Source organism: Podarcis melisellensis (genome assembly GCF_964234715.1).
Source record: "Podarcis melisellensis genome assembly, chromosome: 8".
NCBI lineage: Eukaryota > Metazoa > Chordata > Lepidosauria > Squamata > Lacertidae > Podarcis > Podarcis melisellensis.
Genome location: NC_138540.1, coordinates 17,371,003 through 17,386,348, shown reverse-complemented (window position 1 = coordinate 17,386,348; position 15,346 = coordinate 17,371,003). Strand labels below are relative to the sequence as shown.

Below are 15,346 nucleotides of genomic sequence, written 5' to 3'. Positions count from 1 at the left end.
ATGTTGTTTATTCTGATGCTTGTATCATCCCTGCGCTACGGAATAAGGTAGCAGAGGATAGAACAGAAGATACTGCTAATATTAGCCATCCCAACCCAATGGAAAGGATAGTCTCTGACAGCTCAACACAGCCTTTCTCAACCTTGCACCCCCAGATGTTGTTGGACTACAACACCCATCATCCCTGGCCGCTGGTCCTGCTAGCTATAGATGATGGGAGTTGTAGTCCAACAAAATATGGGGGCCCAAGGTTGAGAAAGGAGGGCTTAATATCCCGGGCTCTTGGCTACCTGGGGCTGGGGGGAATCCCTCAATGAACAGCACAGTCCTCATCCCCTAGACCTGGAATCTGCTGCCACTCAAGATGTTGCTGGATCTGACTCCCAAAAATCCCTAACAGTCAAGGATGATGGGACCAGGGAGCCCAACGAGACCTGGAGGTTCGGTTTCCCTAACTCTGCATTAAAAGGAGGCTGAGTTGAGATGAAGGTGGCCTGGGGCAGTAAAGGCCAGCTTCTGTTGCCCCCTGGCATGCAACAAAGAAATAAGGAAAAGTAATCTTCATCTATGACTGGACTAATCACCCTCACTTTTTTTTTTTAAAGCTGGCTTTGCTTAGTGGCCAACTCTTTATCTTGTGGCAGTGAGTTCCTCAAGTTAATTGAAGTGTAGCATGAAGAACTTCTTCCTTTTGAGAGACCTGGTTGTGTTAATTAATTGTATTTTTTTTTACCCCACACTTCCTCTAAAGCACACAGGGCAATGTACATGGTCCTCCCTTAACTTATCCTCACAACAACCCCATGGGTGGATTTGGCTGAGAAATAGTTACTTTCCCAAGGTTCAGTACACTTGAACTGAGGTTTCTCTGGCCCTAGTCGGGCCACTCTAACTACTAAACAACACTGGGGTTTCTCCCCAAATTCAAGTTTTATGGGGGGGGGGGAGGGAAAGATAAAACACCCAGCTTTGCCCAGATTTGTGTGGAATTTTTGCTGGGGTGATGTTCTTGCCTTTGTCCCTTGTGATTTTTTTTTTTTTAAGCATTCCATCGTTTGGGTTCTACTGAAAAAAAATTGTAATCTGAGTAGCTTGGACACACCGCCCGGCTGTCAGTTTCAAAGCCAACCTTTTGAAGGAAAAGATGCCAAGGAGAAAACAAACTGTAAAAGCATAGGGATTTGGCCACGTTTGAAACAAGCTTCCTGATCAGGTGAGCCCAGCTCAGAACTGACCTAACCAGAAAAGCAGAACGAGATTTTTCCACTTTGATCAAATATTCCGAAAACATCAACCACTTATGTGTGTGCTGGGGAAGGGCTGCGGCTTAGTGGCAAGAGCACCTGTTCTGCCTGCAGAAGGTGCCAGGTTTAGTCCCCTATGGCATCTCCAGGTGGGGCTGGGAGAGACTCCCTGTCTCTGAAGCCCCAGAGAGCTGCTGCCAGTCAGTGTTGGCATCACTGAGCTAAATGGACCAATAGTCTGACTTTGTCTAAAAGAACTTGCTAACAGAAAAGAAAGAACAAGAAGGCATTTGTTTCCTACAGGAGCTAATAAATTTTTGCTCCATCTTTAGTATGGGGAAATTAGAATTCAAAGCTTCTTTGGAACTGTGGGACAGAGGCAGATTATTAAAACAACAGCAACCCAGCACAGCAAATTGCAGCTGAAAAAAGCAACCAGCGAGCTTCAGAAACTTGCTTTTATTAGCATCACAAAAGAACAACAACCCTGCTGTGTCAAATAGAAAATTGGACTTGGGCTTGAGTATCCTAGGCCCTGCCTTATAGCTGATCAACATGGGCAGATAAATCACATGGCAGAGACTGCTCAGGCTGCTATTTCAGGAGATTACATTAAAAAACAAAAACAAAAAACCCTGCATAAAGAAAATTAAAAGAGAAAGAAGACTAGGATATAGTCCTGTTCCTGGCTCTCTACTTTTCCATGGCAAAGGAGATTGTCAAGTGAGGAAAACACCGAAGGGTATTTTCCTCATACTGTACCTGTATTCTGTAATGACACATAACTACATTGGGTGGGTGGACAAAATCCAGCCTCAGTTTTCGAGTCTGTGAAATGTGTTCAGTTGTGGCTTGACCTCAGAGGGATGTCTCAGGAATCAATGAGGGATCAATGAGGGTAGGGAGAAAGGAGCCTATATTAATCATGGGAGGAAGGGAATGCCCTTAGAAGTAAATCAATACAACGCAGTAGCTACAAAGTGAGGATCTGAACTGGGTGGGTTGTGGGTTTGAGCCCCACGTTGGGGGAAAGATTCCTGCACTGCCGGGGGGGGGCGGTTGGACTAGATGACCCTCGTGCTCCTTCCAACTCTCCTCTGAGTTGCCCAACACTCCACTGCAAACGTGTTTTCCGTTTTCAAAAATTTCCAAGTTTTCCTCTTTCCTGCCTATCTGCCCCTCCTCCAGCTGCCTCCTCTCAAGGTCGCAGCGCTCATTTACACGCTGAATATTTGCTTAGCACTCTGACTCCTTTTCTCAGGACTCACCGCAAATTTGTTTTCTGATAAAACAAGAAGTCGAGGGGGGGGGGGTAGAAGCAGGTACAAAGCTCAAAAGAACAGCAACGATTTTTTTTAAATACAAAATATATATATTAAAAAACCCAAACCATCTAAAAGGACAAGGGTGGAGACAGAAAAATTAAGTTATCTGTTCATTTTGAGTTAATGGTCGCCTTACATTGCGGATAAAGTGGGCTCTAACCTACAAAAGATTGGAGGGCAAAGACACTGTTAAGCTTGAAGGTATCACAAGGCCCTTAGTCGTTTTTTGCAGCAACATACCAACCCAGTTACCCTCTCAATTTTTTCCTTCCCATTGTTTCTGTGGGGAGGCAAGCCTTGGATTTTGGAAACGCAGCTCTGTACGGAAGATGAAATCCAGAAATGCTAAGTGCCATGTTAAGACGACTCCATAGCTTACAAGAGACTCGTGTCCTTGGACGGATGCTCTTGTGTGTTTGACTAAGATACTTATCCCTCCCTCATTCTCTCCCCCTCCCCCTCACAATTAGCAAAGCATCCAAGCATTGCACAATCTTTTAATTAACTTATCCTCAAGTCAACCCTGGGAGGACAAAGGCTGGTGCCATTCTCCCCATTTTACAGATATAAAGCAAGGTGAGGCGAAACTCAGACAATCTTCATTGTTTATAAATCTCTACGCAATGGATACCCTCACCCCCACCCAAAGCAGACCTGTATTCCCCATAGAATGGACAAATGCGGAGTTCAGGTCCCTCCCCATCTTCTATGCCATCCCCAGCTGTTTAGCAGGCAACAGCCACTAAACAAGGCAAGAAATTGTATTCTGAACCCCACCTCAAAGAAACACAGATCTAAGTTAGTTTTCTCCATCAACTTCAGTGAGCCTATTCAGAATAGGACTTAGTTGGCTGATAGCCTCATTTCCCCCAGTGACAGCAATGTTCCCCAGTGCTGCAGTCTGTTTTCCCCCAGATACATGAACGGCACCCATTCACTTCTATGGGAGTAAGGAAAGGAGGCAAACTCGGCAGCAGGGGGCTTAATTCAGTGCCCATGACGCCCGGGCAAATCTCAGCCTGCGTTCCAGACAGCAGTCAACTTAACTTTGTTCCATGCAACTGTATGGGAGCTATTGAGAGCCAATGCTGCTCCTGATTCCTTATAGCCCGAACCATCCCCATTGAGAAGGGCCATTACAATGCGGTGGTCAAGCATCTGCTTTGCATGCAGAAGGTCCCAGGATATTGTTCTTGTTGCTGTTGTTAATGATAATGAGGACAATAATAATTTTATACCACCCTCTACCCACGGTTCCATCCCCAATGGCATCTCCAGATAGGGCTGGGAGAGACTCCTGCCTGCCAGTGTATGCGATACTGAGCTAGATGGACCAAGGATCTGATTTGGTGTTAGGCAAGTTTCCTGTATTGCTGATCTCCGTGGCTTGGTCACTTTACGGAGGGCATAACCTTGGGAACTGGCTTTCATAGACAAAACACTGCAGCGGTGGCTTTAAAAAACCAAGAAACCAACAAACAAAAACCACATTCCCCTTGAGTCTGGAGAAGTCACCCTGCACTTCTTCCCTGCTCTCCTCCCTCTGCCCACCCCAGCACCGACCTGACTGCCTCCCTGGCAAGGGCCAGTTGCGTCTCGCTGCGCCCCCTCTGCCCTCCCTGCCGATACGCACATGGCTTTAATGTTTTTATTACCTGTTTGACTCACTGCCTTATTGCTTCTCCCCTTAATGGGGCCGTAACCGTGGTAACAAGGAATAAACGGCCACCAGAAAATGAGATGATTAAACAGGTCACCCTGGCAAAACAAACTGCGTCTCCCTAAGAGGATGCAGCTCTTGTCTTTGGGCGGGGGGGGGGGGGAGGAGAAGGAGAAACGGATGCAGGAAGGGTGGGGAGATAAGATGACCCACCAAAGCTCAGAGAAGCCATAGCAGTGGGCTGGCTTGGTGACCGCGGTGAAAGGGCCTCTGGGCATCTTCGGGCCCTCAAGTGGCGGCCATTTTGAATTGTAGACAATCTTTGCCTATGACGCAGATCAGGCACTGTTCAAGAAGCCATTGTGAAAGCTGTTTTTGGGAGTGTATTATCATCTCTGCCAGGACAGTTTTACCACGCAATACGCAGCCGCCATGTTGGTTTCAGTTTGTTTTAGTCCTGCCTCTGGGACAACTCTTGAGGGCAGGAAGAGTGCTCCTCCAGACCGGTGAGGAGTTTTCTGCAGGTGTCTTCTGCAACATGACGCCAACCCAATAAGAGTGTATCAGCGGTGGATTTATACTGGGCCATCTGCACAACATTCCAGTTTATTGGTTGTTCTGAGAGTAATTAAACTATATTTGTGCATTACTATCGTCTGCAGGGACGATATCATAGCACAAACAAAGTGGGGGGGCACCCTCCTGTTGTCCACCTACCCACCTCCATCCCGAGAGAACGGAGGCCAAAACCAGTTTGGAACACCCTCCGTCAGTCACCCTCTCGAAGAACTTGGCTAGCTGGCACATCTGCCGGCACAAAATGTTCTTGCAAAAACAAAGCAAAACAAACGAGAGAGCGGCGGGTGGGGTGGGGGAGAGAGAAGATGAATAAAGCACACAGGTGACATCACAAACCGTTGTCCTCCAGAGAGCCCCCAGGCACCTGCCAAGTTCCAGATCCGGATCCTACCTGTTTCAAAAGTGGCAAAAGGTGCCAATATGGGAGGTGAGGAGACAGAGAAGTCGGGGTGGGGGAAGCAACTGGCACTGGTAAACCTGATGGCACCCAGCATGCCCCAAGTATTGGTAGCTTGGGTATGATCCAGAAAAAATCCAGGGCCAACTCACATTCATGCACACACTGCTTTAATTTTCAATGCTCTTTATTGCACATTGATGTGTGAACAGACTCCACGGAAACATGTTGGGCAAGAGGTGATGTTCATAGTTGGCAAAAAATGGTAATCTGCAGCAGACTGGTTTATAAATGCTAGTTAGCACTTGATTCTAGTGTCGTAAGAAGTAGTAGCAACAGTAACTATTACTACCAATATATACAAGGTGCCTAATGAAAAACAACTATTGTGACCATCATTTATGCCGAATATGCATGATACCATGCTGCAAGAGCCTCTTCTTCTTCTTCAAGCAAATGGAAGAGCTGTAGCTCAGTGGCAGAGCATCTGCTTTGCATTCAGAAGGTCCCAGGTTCAATTTGCAATATCTAAAGGTAGGACTGGGAATGTTTCTTGCCTGAAACCCTGGAGAGCTGCTGTCAGTCAGTTTAGACAATACTGAGCTAGATGGACCAATAGCCTGACTCAGTATAAGGCAGCTTCCTATATTCCTGAATCACTTGTCTTTCAGCTTTAGGTCTCCAGCCATAAAATGGGGACAACATCGACCTTGCTCTCAAGGATGTGTCAAGCACTTTGCAACTGGAAACTGTTCTAAGCAACAGCACAGATTCCAGGAGGAGAGGTGCTCTGTGCTGCATCTCAAATACCTTCTTGGTCCACCTGTGTTTGAGGAAGTCAGCTGTTAGCCTGCAAAAAAGCTCCACCTGCGGTAAACTGCTCTGGGCCTTTCCAGGATATCAGTTTACAGAGCAATATATTCACGGTTGCCACTCATTTGTTGCACAGGGATCTAGAGCTTAATTCAAGTCAGTGCTTCCAGTGGTGGGGATATTGCATTTCCTCAACACTCAAATCACAGGATCTGACAGAGGGAAAGTGCTGTTCCCTCTTATGGCCACCAGACATCACATCCATTGCAAATGTTTATGGAACGTGCCTGGGATGGTGCTGTGGGTCCCTATTGGACAGCGCATGTATCATCGCCAGCAATGAGCAACACCCTACTTGTTCTATCACCAGTATTTCTTGAAACTTTGTTTAATTAAATTTATTTAGAGGCAGATGACTTTCTTGCAGAAGTGCTATGGCGCTCCTCTTTTCTAAACAAGTAGTAAACAAGAGAGTAAAGTTTCTCCCCACTCTTTTAGAAACGGCAGGGAAAAGGCAAAGGACATCTGAGGCCTATTTAAGGACAAAGGACACCCTGCTCCCAATGCTTTATATGATTGCTCAGTAGTGATGCCTTCAAACTCTCACACCGTGAACTGGGTGTTAAGATGCATACCTGGAAAAGGTAGTAAGACCAAATGGAAATTTGCAACAGTTGGAGCAAATCTATGTTCAACAGACTCCCAACAGCATTTCAAAAAAGAGAAAGATAAGACCTGATGATGTAGCAATAAAACTGCTAGCACATTTGCAAAGCTAAGCAGGGCCTGGTATGGTTTCAGACCAGATGGGGAAGCACATGTTGAGATTCCTGCATTGCAGTGGGTTGGACTAGATGACCCTTGGGGTCTCTTCTAACTCTACAATTATATTAAATCTACAATACAGACAGACCCTTTCCAACAAGATCTCGCCCGATGCAACCACACCTCTGACCACAAGAGGAGGTGGAAAGAAACCCCTGTGTGCTGGATACCTCTCTGCTCTTTCCCATGTCCACAAGATAAAAAAAAAAAAGGTGCATCTTTTTCGCAGGAGAGCTCACACTTTTTTTGATAACAACACTAACCTTCAGGTGTCCAATGCCCCCAGAATAATCCATTTTGATCAATGCGGCAGTTACGTGCACTTGGACATTCCCCTGTTGTACCCTTTTGCTGTATGCATGTGTACACGGGAGAGGCATCAACATTCCCAGGACTACTGAAATGAAAATGTGCACCTTTCACTCACATCTGGGAATTGCTAGTGAGCAGGATTTGATAATCCAGAACATTTTTTTGCAAGAGTCTGCTTGCCTGGGCAATCACTTGAAGGAAAGCACATTTGTTTGTGTGAATCATCACCCCCCCAAAAAAGTGGAACCCTGTAGCCAAGGCCCTTCCCTATGGGATGGCACTGGAAGGGGTAGCTGAGTCTGGGGTGCCCTTGCACCCAGTCTCATTCCCCATGCTGTGCAGCAGCACCAAATGCTTTCTTCCCTCCACCCTCTCACTCAAGCCTGCAAGGGCTGCTTGGCTTTTATCCTGAGCCTGAAACCGCCTCAGGATTGGAAACTCAAACCGCTTCCCAGCCTTGGGAATTCTCTCTTTCTCTCGACAGCTGACACAGCCTCTATTTGGCTCACGGTGCCAGGGCACCCATTCCAGGCCAATTCCCAAACTCTGCTGAAAACCATGCCTCTGCGGAGAGAAGAGGAAACTTGGAAGCTCTGAACCTATCAGGACCATCATCCCAAGTCAAGGACCTTCCCAAATGGGGCATTTTCAAAACAACAACAACAACTGTCTACACTCCTCATTTATGACTGCTATTCATCATGACGCGTCATTTGCACTGTGGTGCGCACGGTGTCAGCTGCCGGAAAACCACGTCACTGGAATCCAGCTGGGTGTGGCCTGGGACTAAGGTCTTGGCTTCCCAGTCAACATAGGACAGCAGTAACTCCCCACCTTGACTTGCTCCTTCAGGGAATTCTTAGTCCTGCTTGGCTCACATCCCAGTTTTCTTGCTGGCTGGGAGCTCTGCAGAAACTCTCTGCCTTATGTCAGGCCCAGTCCTGAATGTTTCCTTGCTGACCTACAGCCACCAAAGTCCAGGCTTCATTATGAAGTCTTGGGGGGCGGGGAGGAGATTCAGCCTCGGTACCCCAACTTTAAAGTAGGAACAGCAGGGGCCTACCTCATAAGGGTGTATAAGAAACAGAAAGATTGCTAAGCACTCTCTGGACAATGCAAGAACTGTGTAAACAGAAGCTACAACAAGAAGGCAACATCGCATACGTAATGCAAATTCCTCAGCGAGACTTCTTAGTTCAGTTGGTTAGAGCATGACACTCTTAATCTCAGCGTTGCAGGTTTGAGATACACTTTGGGTGAAAGATTCCTGCATTGCAGGGAGTTGGACTAAATGATCCTCGTGGTCCATTCCAACTCTAGAATTCTGTGACTGAGGCACTGCAAATGCAAGAATTGTAGGAGCAGGGATGTCCTCGCGAAGCTCTGCAAAACCCCTGGTTTCCTTCTTAAGGTTTATGGAGATCCCCAATTAAGCGAATGGAGCTTGATGCATATCAATGCTGCCTGTGCGGCCGCAGCTTAAATAACTCAAGATTGTGCCTCAGGTCGCACCTAGCTACTTTAAGCAGCACTTCCTTGCTGTGCAAAATGTCTCCACAAGCCTAGAGGTGTTGGATCGCACCGCAGCTGCACATCAGTCCAAGCTCTGCGTGCAGAATGTTCGGTATCTTCATGTGTGTTGTCCAGCTCCTTGCTTTCAAGTCTGCCCAGCAAGTGGGTGTCCCTGATGTGGACACATACAGGAGCCTTACTCTCTCTTCGTGGTCCTAATCTCAGTAGGGTCTTTGCGGGATAGTGGCACCAACAGAACAGCTAATAAGTTTCCTCCTCTTTTGCTGCCCAACTGCCATGCTCCTCAGGGAAGGGTCTCCATCCTAGAAAGCCTTCAATCCTAAAAATTAATGTTACCTGTCTTTGAAAGCTCCCTCCCCCCATAACCCCCATTACTTCTCTCCAGGGAAATCAGTCTAAAAGGGGCTAATGGAACAATGTCCCTCCTTTCTTCCTCTCATTCTTTCCCTCTCTCTCTCTCTTTTTTATTAGCATTTGTGGAATTTATTCCCAAACTCTCCTAATCTTTCGTACACAACCATTTGATTTGCATAACCCAGCCCCCTCTCATAAAAACTGGCTGCTAGTTTAATTAAAAAATGTAAATTTGCTGTCATCTCGGGGCCTGGTGAATTAGGACGACATCGGCATTTTTTATTGCTGAAGACGTCCAAATTGATCCGGTCCGCAGTGAACCGGAGGGGTGCAGGCGGGCGGGGGGCATGCGCGTGCCTGAGTGTTTGTGCGCGGCCAAACAGGATAGCGACCTGTGGGTTCTACCTGGATAAAACCACATTTGCTGCCCCCACCACAGACATACACTTTAGGGTTCCCGAAGTGGAAATGAGTGTGTGGATGGCTCCCTGACCACATCCTGATTGGCAGACTGCTGTGATGATGTCACCCATGGGAGCTGCCAACCTGTCTGGTGCCGTAAGATGACAGGTCTGTCCTTCCCCTTCAGTTCCACTTCTCACTGAAGAACGCCGGGATCAGTATGATTCAAACTTGGCTTCCCAGAACTGAGCCTCAATTAGGTCCTGTTCTAATAAAAGGGAAAGTGGAACCAACCCTCAAGGGAAAATGAGAGGAAAGCAACGGGGGATGGGGAGGGAAGGTGAAAAGCACCTCTTTGCTATCTCTCTCTATCTCTCTCCCTTCCTCTCTCTATATTCCCCAAGTCCATGGCTGGTTTCGCAGAGGCAGCATTCAACTTCTCAGCCTCTTTGTAGGAGGAACACAGAAAACACTACTCATCTGGACCCCCCAGGCAAAAACCTGTTCTCTTGACAGGAGGCTGGATGCACTACTTTCATAAAGGGGAGTTTCTCCGCACTTCGGAAATTCGCTGGGTGTGTCACCCTTCTGCATCTCGACAGGCTGCCTTCCTGTTCCAAGTGACAAGAAAGGACCTCTATCTAAATCACAAGAACAGGAGAGGAGAGGAGCAAGATCAGCCTGGGGAATAGGTGGTTTCCATGTAATCCTGCCTCCTGCAGTCCGCCATGGCACTTTGGGATGACGTATTTGTGTGACGGAAGAGTCTGCCTTTCTAGTCTTGAAATTAAAGTCTACCAGCTTCCCTAGATGATCTTAGTGGGTTCTAGTAAGGTCACTCATGCAATAGATTCTGATGGTTGGAAGGTAGCTAAAAAGGGGGCTGGTGGGCAATGCTGGTGGGTTGTGTTGTTTTTTTTGGGGGGGGGGTATTATCTATCATCTATCTATCTATCTATCTATCTATCTATCTATCTATCTATCTATCTATCATCTATCTATCTATCATCTATCTATCTATCTATCTATCTATCTATCTATCTATCTATCACTTTCCATCCAACCACCCAAAGCAATGCACAAAATGCAACAAGAACAGCGGAAAAAACAGCTTAAAAACAACATAGAAAGTAACAGCACAGGTACATTTAAAAATGATATGAAGTAGCCACCCATGGCAGATACCCGTTCACCCAGCTGGGAAACCTTGTTGGAGCAGAAATGCCTTCAATTGCAGGTGCCTGTTGTATCTCGAAAGGGATGCAGTTCCAGAAAACAGGGGCAGCTACACCAAAAGGCCTGCTCCGAATTGCCGAGGAGCAGGCTGCCGAGATCTGCAGGCGAAACTTTCCCGCAAACTGCAGGGATCTACCAGGTATATAAGAGCTAAGGTGGTCTCTTGAGTAACCTGGTCCTAAGCTGTATCCTGCTTCATGCGTTAGCATCCTTCTATGTTAGAGTCAATACCTTGAACTTGGCCTGGCAGCAGAACGCAGTGCAAATCCCTCAAGCAACAGGGGGTGGGGAGGGAAGGAAGGTGAAAAGCACCTCTATGCTATCTCCCTCTCCATCTCTCTATTCCTAATGTCCATGGCTGGTTTTGCAGAAGTAGCATTCAACTTCTCAGCCACTTTGGAGGAGGAACACTGAAAATACTCCTTATCTGGATCCCCCCTACAAGCAACCAAGCCACTGCATCCTGTAAAGCCCTTTTCCTTGTCTTGCAAATACAATCTTAGACCTTTTTCTTGCTGAGAGCGTTTCATATTTTGGCAGTGCTTCATATCTGAATTCTATGTACACACAACTAGATCCCATCATGTTGTACTGAGCTTTCCCCGTAAAGGTGGGTGAGGAGAGAAAGGGAAATAAAGATAGATCATTCCAGGAATTAATTTATTTTTAAGCAAGAGAATGAGAATACACGTTATAAAAGCAAATTTAACGTATGCTTCTTTCCTTATGACCTGGAGTAAGCTTATTGCTTACTGACAGTCCCAGAAAGCCTTCTTTGAGTCCTACGCTAAGAAAATCATTTTTAAAAATTGGTGGAACAGCACAGCACCAAACATCTCTCCAGATTTCGAAGCCCAGATTTTCAAAATGAAAATAACCAGACCCAAAACATTTTTGGTAGCACACCGCTCCACATGGTTCATAATTTGTGACCTATATTAAAGTTTCCTTTTGTGCAGCCCAAGCATCCGTGTGTTTACTCAGAAGTAAAACCAGCCGGGTTCAATGCAGAATTAGGCAACCGTTGTATGCACACATCCTTGGGAGTAGCTCAATAGGACTTACTCTGGAGTAAAGATGCATAGGATCATGATGCTAGGGCACAATCAGGTATTTAACATCTGCCAGCTGAGGGCTATTCCGATTTAGCAGAAGCACTGCAAGGTGTGACACTGTTGTGACACCTACGCTGGTGGAACTCCCCTGGTAGGCCAGCAGAAAACACTGCCAGCAGCAGTAATGCTGACAGAAGAGGCAAAATGGAGGTAGAGTCATAGGTGGCCCATGGGTTGCATGCACAGAGAAGCAGAACGTAAGAGCATCCCTGCTGGATTAGACTTCCTATGGGAAGCCTACAAGCAGGTCGCGGGTGCAACACCAGCTCTCCTCACCTGATGTCTACAGCGACTAGTATTTTGAAGCATGCCGCCTCCAACAATGGAGGAGGAACACAGACTTCACAGCTAGTAGCCACAGTGTTCCGCTTCACAAATTACTCTAATCTTTCAAAGCCCTCCAAGTCGCTAACCATCACACGGCATCCTATACGTTTTCAATTTAGGAACAGCACAACCTTCTCTTACATGTTGTGCGTGCTCGAAAATTCACAAGGGGTAACTCTGGCAGTGACGGGACACTTTGTGCAAAACAGCCCGGCCCCACAACACACATGGGAACTTGAGGGCACATTGCTAGCTGCTCTCTGGTTATAAACTCAAGGTGGCCCTCACTTTCAGACTACAGACACACCTTGTGCCCAGCACCTCCAACTTTCCTCCAACAACTGAGCACACCAGGACAGAGCAGGCTGCGCTGATCAGCAAGGGAAGGGGGCAGCCGTGCTGTAAAGTGCAATTGTTCCAAACGCCTTGCCAGCCCTTCTGACAAATTTTGTGTCTCGCCTGAACTGAGGTTCTCTAAAGCACGAGGGAAGGGGATTAGTTTCCCCCAGCCCAAGAGCCAGTTTTCCCATTGAGGAGCCTCCCAGGGGCCACATGCCAGTTGTGGGTGGGGCCAAAGTCAATGCCAAACAAGGACACGAAACAGAGCCAGTGAGGGGAGTAGCCTAGGGGAAAGAGTGTGTGGCCTGAGGAGAAGCCTAGGCCTAGGGAGAGTCCTGGGGGTCAGACAGAGAATCCTAAAGGGTTGCATTCTGCCCCAAGGCCTGAGATTACCCACCTCTGCTCTAGCATTCTTCCCCTCCAACAGCGGGGTCCTCTGCCACTGATTTGGCATTTTGTATGTAGTTCTTTATTTCCCCCCTCCCCTTGAGCATGCACTGGATACCACAGCCAACCTGCCAGCTTAATAGGTGACATATCTTAATATAAACACCCGGCTGGTCCCCTAGGGGAGATTCTCACTCTCCACAGGTGATCAGACAGCCAGTCTTACAGCATCTGGCAACACTTCCCCAAAGTCTCCCAAATATTAGCAAGAGAAATGACCATAAGTTGTGAACCAGTTCCTCCTAGAATGAATGATTCCAGAAAAGAACAGGGCCTCAGAAAGAGCTGCACATTCTCCATGTGGGCAGAGAGGGAGTGTGTATAACAACAGCTTGCCAATGCTGAATTCTGCATTCAAGAAGATGAATTCTGCAAAGAATGAATTCTGCAGCTTGTGTAACTTCAACAAATGCGTTTACTTTGCATAATTTATGTGGGGCACTGAAGCCCCAAATCCTGACCAACAGAAACCTTACGTCAGCCCACCTGAGGCTTTTGAGATGCCAACAAGAACTGCCCACAGGGGGGTGACGGCTTCTCCACCACCATAAGGGCCTGGGAATTTGTCTTAACTTTTGAATGAAAGTTGAATTCTGCACAAAAATGATGACATTACTTTTGGGGAAAACCTCAAGTGACCACCACCCAAAGGAAATGGTGGCGCTTTTATCTGAAAACTTTATCTGGGCACTGTGCATTGGTATGAACGTTATTTCATCATCACCATCATTTTATTATTATTATTAATTTATTGCCTGCCATTCACCCCAATGACCCAACAGAAAATGAACTTCCATGCAGAGTAAAAAAGTAAAGTTGGGTCCGTAGAAAGTGTGTGAAATTGCACCTCTGCAGAAGCACCCAAACTTTGGGCTGCCATGATAGTGTGGTGCAGGGACCAACCATCCTTCCGATTCTGCCACTCCTGCCTAGCACCTTTTCAGGTATGACTAAAAGGGTACCGAGAGAGCTTGAATTGTGATGACTTGAGGAGCTTGGCAGAGGCCCCTCAAAGAGAGATAAAGCCATTGACCTCAGAACACAACAAATGGGCTCACCCACATGCAGACTGCAGTCTTCCAGGCCCTAATCTCCAGGGTTTAGCCAACATCTTGGGCCTTCTTGCACAAGTATGTTTCTACTGGGGGCCCCCACATGTGTGCTGCCACTCACTCCCACCACAGTCTAGAAGCTTGGCTGGCCATGGCTCAGCAGTAAAACATCTTCTTTGTATGCAGAAAGTCCTTGGTTCAACCCTCAGCATCTCCAGGTACGGCAAGGAGAAGCACTTCCCTGAGAGCCTGGGGAGTTGCTGCCAGTCAGTGTAGACAGTACTGATCTGGATGCACCAATGGTCTGGCTCAGTGTGAGGCAGAGTCCTATGTTCCCATGTCTCAAGGGAAGAGCCACAATACAGGGGTAGGTAGCACACCTGCTTTGCTTGCAGAAGGTCCCTAGTTCATTCTCCAGTATCTCCAGATAGGGCTGGGAGAGACTCCCTGTCTGAAAACTCTGGATTGCTGCTGCCTGTCAGCACATACGGTATGGAGCTAAATGGTCTGACTCAGGACTCCATTTTTTCCTTCTGAGCTCATCGTTAGGTGCCAGAGGGCGATTGCCACAGCAACAGAGAGTCCTATTGGCCCCATTCCATCTGGGATAACTTACTGGATTGGAAGGCTATAAGCTCCCGCCAGCAGGGGGTGCCAATTTCCCAAAGAGGGGGACGAGGCCTTGGATGCAGAACCAGGGAGGTTGGAAAACATGGCACCACGTCATCCCAACTCTCAATAATTATTCCCACCCCCCAATACCTTGAAACTGCAGGGAAAATCACTTTTCTACCCCTTAAGATTAAAATGTCCAACCTCGTAGGAAAAACAACAGTAGCAAAAAAAAGGGGAAGGGAGGGGATTTTTTTGTTTTAATGACCCGTCTCTCAGCCACATCCTGAACAAGAACATATCAAGCCTAATAAAGAACAAACGCACACCCAAGAACCAAATATTTCAAAACAATGCAGACTGAACACTTCCTGGTGCTTTTATCTCCTGGTATGATGAACCAATATATAATAATAAAAATAATAAATAAAAAGACCATAAAGGAACACACATCAACACACGCACTTTCATTCTTTTCCACCAAAATAACAGGTGCAAAGTGGAGGCCAGTCAATCATCAACCATTTTATTACAATCTTATGCCTTATGAAATAAATGCTGCAGTAATTATCTCAAACATGTCGGATCAACAAGCACAGGATGGTTTGGTGTATGGATAACTGCAGTTACTAGTTTTTAACTCTGTGTGTGTGTGTCTGGAAGGGGGGGGGCGGGTTCATAATAAAACTGAGACGACACTTAATGCAGTTTAGTTACTCCACAACATGCTTTAGCTTCCCATTCCTGCTCACAAGAGAGGTTAAAGAGCGGTAA

General features: G+C 46.9%; 1 protein-coding gene across 7 annotated transcripts in view; it reads right to left on the bottom strand.

Annotated features, from left to right (window-relative positions):
• Window positions 1–15,346, bottom strand: part of CASZ1 (castor zinc finger 1) — a 300,204-nt gene that overhangs the window by 110,176 nt on the left and 174,682 nt on the right. The gene's annotated exons all lie outside the window — the stretch shown is intronic.